Below are 11343 nucleotides of genomic sequence, written 5' to 3'. Positions count from 1 at the left end.
GTGTCTCACCCTCCGTCCCCCCGGGGACATACGACTGTCCCCCCACCCGCTCCCCCCACCCCCTCACCCTCAGTGTCTCACCCTCCGCCCCCAGGGACACGACTGTCCCCCTCACCCCCTGTCTCTCTCCCTCCGCCCCCGAGACACGACTGTCCCCCTCACCCCCAGTGTCTCTCCCTCCTCCCCCCGGGACACGACTGTCCCCCTCACCCCCAGTGTCTCACCCTCCGCCCCCCGGACAAGCGACTGTCCCCTCACCCCCAGTGTCTCATCCCTCCGCCCCCGGACAACGACTGTCCCCCTCACCCCCAGTGTCTCACCCTCCGCCCCCGGGACACGACTGTCCCCCTCACCCCCAGTGTCTCACCCTCCGCCCCCGGACACGACTCTCCCCCTCACCCCCAGTGTCTCACCCTCCGCCCCCCCGGGACACGACCTGTCCCCCTCACCCCCAGTGTCTCGACCCTCCGCCCCCCCGGGACACGACTGTCCCCCTCACCCCCAGTGTCTCACCCTCCGCCCCCCGGGACACGACTGCTCCCCCTCACCCCCAGTGTCTCACCCTCCGCCCCCCCGGGACACGACTCGTCCCCCTCACCCCCAGTGTCTCACCCTCCGCCCCCCCCGGGACACGACCGTACCCCCCTCACCCCCAGTGTCTCACCCTCCGCCCCCCCGGGACACGACCGTCCCCCTCACCCCCATTGTCTCACCCTCCGCCCCCCGGGACAACGACTCTCCCCTCGACCCCCATTGTCTCACCCTCCGCCCCCCGGGACACGACTCTCCCCCTCACCCCCAGTGTCTCACCCTCCGCCCCCCCCGGGACACGACCGTCCCCCTCACCCCCAGTGTCTCACCCTCCGCCCCCCCGGGACACGACTGTCCCCCTCACCCCCAGTGTCTCACCCTCCGCCCCCCGGGACACGACTCCCCCTCACCCCCAGTGTCTCACCCTCCGCCCCCCGGGACACGACTGTCCCCTCACCCCCAGTGTCTCACCCTCCGCCCCCCCGGGACACGACTGTCCCCCTCACCCCCAGTGTCTCACCCTCCGCCCCCCGGGACACGACTCTCCCCCTCAACCCCGGTGTCTCACCCTCCGCCCCCCGGGACACGACTCTCCCCCTCACCCCCCAGTGTCTCACCCTCCGCCCCCCCGGGACACGACTGTCCCCCTCACCCCCAGTGTCTCACCCTCCGCCCCCCCCGGGACACGACTGTCCCCCTCACCCCCAGTGTCTCACCCTCCGCCCCCCGGGACACGACTGTCCCCCTCACCCCCAGTGTCTCGCCCTCCGCCCCCCCGGGACACGACTGTCCCCCTCACCCCCAGTGTCTCACCCTCCGCCCCCGGAACACGACTGTCCCCCTCACCCCCAGTGTCTCACCCTCCGCCTCCCCGGGACACGACCGTCCCCCTCACCCCCAGTGTCTCACCCTCCGCCCCCCCCGGGACACGACCGTCCCCCTCACCCCCAGTGTCTCACCCTCCGCCCCCCCCTGGGACAACGACCGTCCCCCTCACCCCCAGTGTCTCACCCTCCGCCCCCCTGGGACACGACTGTCCCCCTCACCCCCAGTTTCTCACCCTCCGCCCCCCGGGACACGACTGTCCCCCCTCACCCCCAGTGTCTCACCCTCCGCCCCCCCAGGGACACGACTGTCCCCCTCACCCCAGAGTCTCACCCTCCGCCCCCGGGACACGACTGTCCCCCTCACCCCCATGTCTCACCCTCCGCCCCCCGGGACACGACTGTAACCCTCACCCCCAGTGTCTCACCCTCCGCCCCCCGGACACGACTGTCCCCCTCACCCCCAGTGTCTCACCCTCCGCCCCCGGGACACGACTGTCCCCCTCACCCCCAGTGTCTCGCCCTCCGCCCCCCGGGACACGACTGTCCCCCCTCACCCCCAGTGTCTCTCCCCTCCGCCCCCCGGGACACGACTGTCCCCCTCACCCCCAGTGTCTCACCCTCCGCCCCCCGGGACACGACTGTAACCCTCACCCCCAGTGTCTCACCCTCCGCCCCCCGGGACACGACTCTCCCCCTCACCCCCAGTGTCTCACCCTCCCCCCCCCCCCGGGACACGACTGTCCCCCTCACCCCCAGTGTCTCACCCTCCCCCCCCCGGGACACGACTCTCCCCCTCACCCCCAGTGTCTCACCCTCCGCCCCCCTGGGACACGACTGTCCCCCTCACCCCCAGTGTCTCACCCTCCGCCCCCCCGGGACACGACCGTCCCCCTCACCCCCAGTGTCTCACCCTCCGCCCCCGGGACACGACTGTCCCCCTCACCCCCAGTGTCTCACCCTCCGCCCCCCGGGACAACGACTGTCCCCCTCACCCCCAGTGTCTCGCCCTCCGCCCCCCGGGACACGACTCTCCCCCTCACCCCCAGTGTCTCACCCTCCGCCCCCCCGGGACACGACTCTCCCCCTCACCCCCAGTGTCTCACCCTCCGCCCCCCGGGACACGACTGTCCCCCTCACCCCCAGTGTCTCACCCTCCGCCCCCCTGGGACACGACTGTCCCCCTCACCCCCCAGTGTCTCACCCTCCGCCCCCCCGGGACACGACTGTCCCCCTCACCCCCAGTGTCTCACCCTCCGCCCCTGGGACACGACTCTCCCCCCTCACCCCCAGTGTCTCACACTCCGCCCCCCGGGACACGACTCTCCCCCTCACCCCAGTGTCTCACCCTCCGCCCCCCCCGGGACACGACCGTCCCCCTCACCCCCAGTGTCTCACCCTCCGCCCCCCCGGGACACGACCGTCCCCCTCACCCCCATTGTCTCACCCTCCGCCCCCCGGGACACGACTCTCCCCCTCACCCCCAGTGTCTCACCCTCCGCCCCCCCCGGGACACGACCGTCCCCCTCACCCCCAGTGTCTCACCCTCCGCCCCCCCGGACACGACCGTCCCCCTCACCCCATTGTCTCACCCTCCGCCCCCCGGGACACGACCGTCCCCCTCACCCCCATTGTCTCACCCTCCGCCCCCTGGGACACGACTCTCCCCCTCACCCCCAGTGTCTCACCCTCCGCCCCCCCCCGGGACACCGACCGTCCCCCTCACCCCCAGTGTCTCACCCTCCGCCACCGGGACACGACTGTCCCCCTCACCCCCCAGTGTCTCACCCTCCGCCCCCGGGACACGACCGTCCCCCTCACCCCCAGTGTCTCACCCTCCGCCCCCCGGACACGACTGTCCCCCTCACCCCCAGTGTCTCACCCTCCGCCCCCCCGGGACACGACTGTCCCCCTCACCCCCAGTGTCTCACCCTCCGCCCCCCCGGGACACGACTTTCCCCCTCACCCCCAGTGTCTCACCCTCCGCCCCCCCCGGGACATGACTGTCCCCCTCACCCCCAGTGTCTCACCCTCCGCCCCCCCTGGGACACGACTGTCCCCCTCACCCCCAGTGTCTCACCCCTCCGCCCACCGGGACACGACTCTCCCCCCTCACCCCCAGTGTCTCACCCTCCGCCCCCCCGGGACACGACTGTCCCCCTCACCCCCAGTGTCTCACCCTCCACCCCCGGGACACGACTCTCCCCCTCACCCCAGTGTCTCACCCTCCACCCCCGTGACACGACTCTCCCCCTCACCCCCGGTGTCTCACCCTCCGCCCCCCGGGACACGACCGTCCCCCTCACCCCCAGTGTCTCACCCTCCGCCCCCCGGGACACGACTCTCCCCCTCACCCCCACTGTCTCACCCTCCGCCCCCCGGGACACGACTCTCCCCCTCACCCCCAGTGTCTCACCCTCCGCCCCCTTGGACACGACTGTCCCCCTCACCCCCAGTGTCTCACCCTCCGCCCCCCGGGACACGACTCTCCCCCTCACCCCCAGTGTCTCACCCTCCCCCCCCCCCGGGACACGACTGTCCCCCTCACCCCCAGTGTCTCACCCCTCCCCCCCCCGGGACACGACTCTCCCCCTCACCCCCAGTGTCTCACCCTCCGCCCCCCTGGGACACGACTGTCCCCCCTCACCCCCAGTGTCTCACCCTCCGCCCCCCCCGGGACACGACTGTCCCCCTCACCCCCAGTGTCTCACCCTCCGCCCCCCTGGGACACGACTGTCCCCCTCACCCCCAGTGTCTCACCCTCCACCCCCCCGGGACACGACTGTCCCCCTCATCCCCAGTGTCCTCACTCTCCGCCCCCCGGGACACGACTGTCCCCCTCACCCCCAGTGTCTCGCCCTCCGCCCCCCTGGGACACGACTGTCCCCCTCACCCCCAGTGTCTCACCCTCCGCCCCCCTGGGACACGACTCTCCCCCTCACCCCCAGTGTCTCACCCTCCGCCCCCCCGGGACAACGACTGTCCCCCTCACCCCCAGTGTCTCACCCTCCGCCCCCCGGGACACGACTCTCCCCCTCACCCCCAGTGTCTCACCTCCCTCCCCCCGGGACACGACTGTCCCGCTCACCCCCCAGTGTCTCACCCTCCGCCCCCCTGGGACACGACTGTCCCCCTCACCCCCAGTGTCTCACCCTCCGCCCCCCCCCGGGACACGACTCTCCCCTCACCCCCAGTGTCTCACCCTCCGCCCCCCGGGACACGACTGTCCCCCTCACCCCCAGTGTCTCACCCTCCGCCCCCCTGGGACAACGACTGTCCCCCTCACCCCCAGTGTCTCACCCTCCGCCCCCCTGGGACACGACCGTCCCCCTCACCCCCCAGTTGTCTCACCCTCCGCCCCCCTGGGACACGACCGTCCCCCTCACCCCCAGTGTCTCACCCTCCCGCCCCCCCGGGACACGACTCTCCCCCCTCACCCCCAGTGTCTCACCCTCCGCCCCCCCCGGGACACGACTCTCCCCCTCACCCCCAGTGTCTCACCCTCCGCCCCCCCTGGGACACGACTGTCCCCCTCACCCCCAGTGTCTCACCCTCCGCCCACCGGGACACGACTCTCCCCCTCACCCCCAGTGTCTCACCCTCCGCCCCCCCGGGACACGACTGTCCCCCTCACCCCCAGTGTCTCACCCTCCACCCCCCGGGACACGACTCTCCCCCTCACCCCCAGTGTCTCACCCTCCACCCCCGTGACACGACTCTCCCCCTCACCCCCGGTGTCTCACCCTCCGCCCCCCGGGACCACGACCGTCCCCCTCACCCCCAGTGTCTCACCCTCCGCCCCCCGGGACACGACTCTCCCCCTCACCCCCAGTGTCTCACCCTCCGCCCCCCGGGACACGACTCTCCCCCTCACCCCAGTGTCTCACCCTCCGCCCCCTTGGACACGACTGTCCCCCTCACCCCCAGTGTCTCACCCTCCGCCCCCCGGGACACGACTCTCCCCCTCACCCCCAGTGTCTCACCCTCCCCCCCCCCGGACACGACTGTCCCCCTCACCCCCAGTGTCTCACCCTCCCCCCCCCCGGGACACGACTCTCCCCCTCACCCCCAGTGTCTCACCCTCCGCCCCCCTGGGACACGACTGTCCCCCCTCACCCCCAGTGTCTCACCCTCCGCCCCCCCCGGGACACGACTGTCCCCCTCACCCCCAGTGTCTCACCCTCCGCCCCCCTGGGACACGACTGTCCCCCTCACCCCCAGTGTCTCACCCTCCACCCCCCCGGGACACGACTGTCCCCCTCACCCCCAGTGTCTCACCCTCCGCCCCCCGGACACGACTGTCCCCCTCACCCCCAGTGTCTCGCCCCTCCGCCCCCCTGGGACACGACTGTCCCCCTCACCCCCAGTGTCTCACCCTCCGCCCCCCTGGGACACGACTCTCCCCCCTCACCCCCAGTGTCTCACCCTCCGCCCCCCGGGACACGACTGTCCCCCTCACCCCCAGTGTCTCACCCTCCGCCCCCCGGGACACGGACTCTCCCCCTCACCCCCAGTGTCTCACCCTCCCTCCCCCCGGGACACGACTGTCCCGCTCACCCCCCAGTGTCTCACCCTCCGCCCCCCTGGGACACGACTGTCCCCCTCACCCCCAGTGTCTCACCCTCCGCCCCCCCCGGGACACGACTCTCCCCCTCACCCCCAGTGTCTCACCCTCCGCCCCCCGGGACACGACTGTCCCCCTCACCCCCAGTGTCTCACCCTCCGCCCCCCTGGGACACGACTGTCCCCCTCACCCCCAGTGTCTCACCCTCTCCGCCCCCCTGGGACACGACCGTCCCCCCTCACCCCCAGTGTCTCACCCTCCGCCCCCCTGGGACACGACCGTCCCCCTCACCCCCAGTGTCTCACCCTCCGCCCCCCGGGACACGACTCTCCCCCTCACCCCCAGTGTCTCACCCTCCGCCCCCCCCGGGACACGACTCTCCCCCTCACCCCCAGTGTCTCACCCCTCCGCCCCCCGGGACACGACTGTCCCCCTCACCCCCAGTGTCTCACCCTCCGCCCCCCCCGGGACACGACTGTCCCCCTCACCCCCAGTGTCTCACCCTCCGCCCCCCGGGACACGACTGTCCCCCTCACCCCCCCAGTGTCTCGCCCTCCGCCCCCCGGGACACGACTCTCCCCCTCACCCCCAGTGTCTCACCCTCCGCCCCCCCGGGACACGACTCTCCCCCTCACCCCCAGTGTCTCACCCTCCGCCCCCCGGGACACGACTGTCCCCCTCACCCCCAGTGTCTCACCCTCCGCCCCCCGGGACACGACTGTCCCCCTCACCCCCCAGTGTCTCACCCTCCGCCCCCCTGGGACACGACTCTCCCCCTCACCCCCAGTGTCTCACCCTCCGCCCCCCGGGACACGACTCTCCCCCTCACCCCCAGTGTCTCACCCTCCGCCCCCCCGGGACACGACTCTCCCCCCTCACCCCCAGTGTCTCACCCTCCGCCCCCCGGGACACGACTGTCCCCCTCACCCCCAGTGTCTCACCCTCCGCCCCCCGGGACACGACTGTCCCCCTCACCCCCAGTGTCTCGCCCTCCGCCCCCCGGGACACGACTCTCCCCCTCACCCCCAGTGTCTCACCCTCCGCCCCCCCGGGACACGACTCTCCCCCTCACCCCCAGTGTCTCACCCTCCCGCCCCCGGGACACGACTGTCCCCCTCACCCCCAGTGTCTCACCCTCCGCCCCCCGGGACACGACTGTCCCCCTCACCCCCTGTGTCTCACCCTCCGCCCCCCCGGGACACGACTCTCCCCCTCACCCCCCAGTGTCTCACCCTCCGCCCCCCGGGACACGACTGTCCCCCTCACCCCCAGTGTCTCACCCTCCGCCCCCCTGGGACACGACTGTCCCCCTCACCCCCAATGTCTCACCCTCCGCCCCCCTGGGACACGACTGTCCCCCTCACCCCGAGTGTCTCACCCTCCGCCCCCCCGGGACACGACTGTAACCCTCACCCCCAATGTCTCACCCTCCGCCCCCGGGACACGACCCGTCCCCCTCACCCCCAGTGTCTCACCCTCCGCCCCCCGGACACGACTGTCCCCCTCACCCCCAGTGTCTCACCCTCCGCCCCCCGGGACACGACTGTCCCCCTCACCCCCAGTGTCTCTCCCTCCGCCCCCCGGGACACGACTGTCCCCCCTCACCCCCAGTGTCTCACCCTCCGCCCCCCCGGGACACGACTGTCCCCCTCACCCCCAGTGTCTCGCCCTCCGCCCCCCCGGGACACGACTGTCCCCCTCACCCCCAGTGTCTCACCCTCCGCCCCCCGGGACACGACTGTCCCCCCTCACCCCCCAGTGTCTCACCCTCCCCCCCCCGGGACACGACTGTCCCCCTCACCCCCAGTGTCTCGCCCTCCGCCCCCCCCGGGACACGACTGTCCCCCTCACCCCCAGTGTCTCGCCCTCCGCCCCCCCCGGGACACGACTGTCCCCCTCACCCCCAGTGTCTCACCCTCCCCCCCCCCGGGACACGACTGTCCCCCCTCACCCCCAGTGTCTCACCCTCCGCCCCCCTGGGACACGACCGTCCCCCTCACCCCCAGTGTCTCACCCTCCGCCCCCCCGGGACACGACCGTCCCCCTCACCCCCCAGTGTCCCACCCTCCGCCCCCCGGGACACGACTGTCCCCCTCACCCCCAGTGTCTCACACCCTCCGCCCCCCGGGACACGACTGTACCCCTCACCCCCAGTGTCTCTCCCCTCCGCCCCCCGGGACACGACTGTCCCCCTCACCCCCAGTGTCTCACCCTCCGCCCCCCCGGGACACGACTGTCCCCCTCACCCCCCAGTGTCTCGCCCTCCGCCCCCCCGGGACACGACTGTCCCCCTCACCCCCAGTGTCTCACCCTCCGCCCCCCGGGACACGACTGTCCCCCTCACCCCCAGTGTCTCACCCTCCGCCCCCCCCGGGACACGACTGTCCCCCTCACCCCCAGTGTCTCGCCCTCCCGCCCCCCCGGGACACGACTGTCCCCCTCACCCCCAGTGTCTCGCCCTCCGCCCCCCCCGGGACACGACTGTCCCCCTCACCCCCAGTGTCTCACCCTCCGCCCCCCTGGGACAACGACCGTCGCCCTCACCCCCAGTGTCTCTCCCTCCGCCCCCCCCGGGACACGACTGTCCCCCTCACCCCCAGTGTCTCTCCCTCCGCCCCCCCGGGACACGACTTCCCCCTCACCCCCAGTGTCTCGCCCTCCCCCCCCGGGACACGACTGTCCCCCCTCACCCCCCAGTGTCTCTCCCTCCGCCCCCCGGGACACGACCGTCCCCCTCACCCCCAGTGTCTCACCCTCCGCCCCCGGGACACGACTGTCCCCCTCACCCCCAGTGTCTCACCCTCCGCCCCCCCGGGACACGACTCTCCCCCTCACCCCCAGTGTCTCACCCTCCGCACCCCCGGGACACGACCGTCCCCCCTCACCCCCAGTGTCTCACCCTCCGCCCCCCCGGGACACGACTGTCCCCCTCACCCCCAGTGTCTCACCCCCCCCCCCCCCCCCCCCCCCCCGGGACAACGACTGTCCCCCTCACCCCCAGTGTCTCACCCTCCGCCCCCCTGGGACACGACTGTCCCCCTCACCCCCAGTGTCTCACCCTCCGCCCCCCGGGGACACGACTGTCCCCCTCACCCCCAGTGTCTCACCCTCCGCCCCCCCGGACACGACTGTCCCCCTCACCCCCAGTGTCTCTCCCTCCGCCCCCCTGGGACACGACTGTCCCCCTCACCCCCAGTGTCTCACCCTCCGCCCCCCCCGGGACACGACTGTCCCCCTCACCCCCAGTGTCTCACCCTCCGCCCCCCCGGGACACGACTGTCCCCCTCACCCCCAGTGTCTCACCCTCCGCCCCCGGGACACGACTGTCCCCCTCACCCCCAGTGTCTCACCCTCCGCCCCCCGGGACACGACTGTCCCCCTCACCCCCAGTGTCTCACCCTCCGCCCCCCGGGACACGACTGTCCCCCTCACCCCCAGTGTCTCACCCTCCGCCCCCCCCGGGACACGACTCTCCCCCTCACCCCCAGTGTCTCACCCTCCCCCCCGGGACACGACCGTCCCCCTCACCCCCAGTGTCTCCCCCTCACCCCCCAGTGTCTCACCCTCCGCCCCCCGGGACACGACTCTCCCCCTCACCCCCAGTGTCTCACCCTCCCCCCCCGGGACACGACCGTCCCCCTCACCCCCAGTGTCTCACCCTCCGCCCCCCGGGACACGACTGTCCCCCTCACCCCCAGTGTCTCACCCTCCGCCCCCCGGGACACGACTGTCCCCCTCACCCCCAGTGTCTCACCCTCCGCCCCCCGGGACACGACTGTCCCCCTCACCCCCAGTGTCTCACCCTCCGCCCCCCGGGACACGACTGTCCCCCTCACCCCCAGTGTCTCACCCTCCGCCCCCCCCGGGACACGACTGTCCCCCTCACCCCCAGTGTCTCACCCTCCGCCCCCCGGGACACGACTGTCCCCCTCACCCCCAGTGTCTCACCCTCCGCCCCCCGGGACACGACTGTCCCCCCTCACCCCCAGTGTCTCACCCTCCGCCCCCCGGGACACGACTGTCCCCCTCACCCCCAGTGTCTCACCCTCCGCCCCCCCGGGACACGACTGTCCCCCTCACCCCCAGTGTCTCACCCTCCGCCCCCCGGGGACACGACTGTCCCCCTCACCCCCAGTGTCTCACCCTCCGCCCCCCGGGACACGACTGTCCCCCTCACCCCCAGTGTCTCACCCTCCGCCCCCCGGGACACGACTGTCCCCCCTCACCCCCAGTGTCTCACCCTCCGCCCCCCCCGGGACACGACTGTCCCCCCTCACCCCCAGTGTCTCACCCTCCGCCCCCCGGGACACGACTGTCCCCCCTCACCCCCAGTGTCTCACCCTCCGCCCCCCTTGGACACGACCGTCCCCCTCACCCCCAGTGTCTCACCCTCCGCCCCCCCTGGGACACGACTGTCCCCCTCACCCCCCAGTGTCTCACCCTCCGCCCCCCTGGGACACGACTGTCCCCCTCACCCCCAGTGTCTCACCCTCCGCCCCCCGGGACACGACCGTCCCCCTCACCCCCAGTGTCTCACCCTCCGCCCCCGGGACACGACTGTCCCCCTCACCCCCAGTGTCTCACCCTCCGCCCCCCCGGGACACGACCCTCCCCCTCACCCCCAGTGTCTCTCCCTCCGCCCCCCGGGACACGACTGTCCCCCTCACCCCCAGTGTCTCACCCTCCGCCCCCCCCGGGACACGACTGTCCCCCCTCACCCCCCAGTGTCTCACCCTCCGCCCCCCGGGACACGACTGTCCCCCTCACCCCCAGTGTCTCACCCTCCGCCCCCCCGGGACACGACCCTCCCCCTCACCCCCAGTGTCTCACCCTCCGCCCCCCTGGGACACGACTGTCCCCCTCACCCCCAGTGTCTCACCCTCCGCCCCCCGGGGACACGACTGTCCCCCCTCACCCCCAGTGTCTCACCCTCCGCCCCCCCGGGACACGACTGTCCCCCTCACCCCCAGTGTCTCGCCCTCCGCCCCCCGGGACACGACTGTAACCCCTCACCCCCCAGTGTCTCGCCCTCCGCCCCCCGGGACACGACTGTCCCCCTCACCCCCAGTGTCTCACCCTCCGCCCCCCCGGGACACGACTCTCCCCCTCACCCCCAGTGTCTCACCCTCCGCCCCCCCCCGGGACACGACTCTCCCCCTCACCCCCCAGTGTCTCGCCCTCCGCCCCCCGGGACACGACTCTCCCCCTCACCCCCAGTGTCTCACCCTCCGCCCCCCCGGGACACGACTCTCCCCCCTCACCCCCAGTGTCTCACCCTCCGCCCCCTGGGACACGACTGTAACCCTCACCCCCAGTGTCTCGCCCTCCGCCCCCCGGGACACGACTCTCCCCCTCACCCCCAGTGTCTCACCCTCCGCCCCCCGGGACACGACTGTCCCCCTCACCCCCAGTGTCTCGCCCTCC

This window comes from Somniosus microcephalus, unplaced genomic scaffold (genome assembly GCF_052327205.1).
Source record: "Somniosus microcephalus isolate GS21.2 unplaced genomic scaffold, FLI_Smic_1.0 unresolved_chr9, whole genome shotgun sequence".
NCBI lineage: Eukaryota > Metazoa > Chordata > Chondrichthyes > Squaliformes > Somniosidae > Somniosus > Somniosus microcephalus.
The sequence above is the reverse complement of the archived record's forward strand: the minus strand, read 5'-3'. Positions refer to the sequence as shown.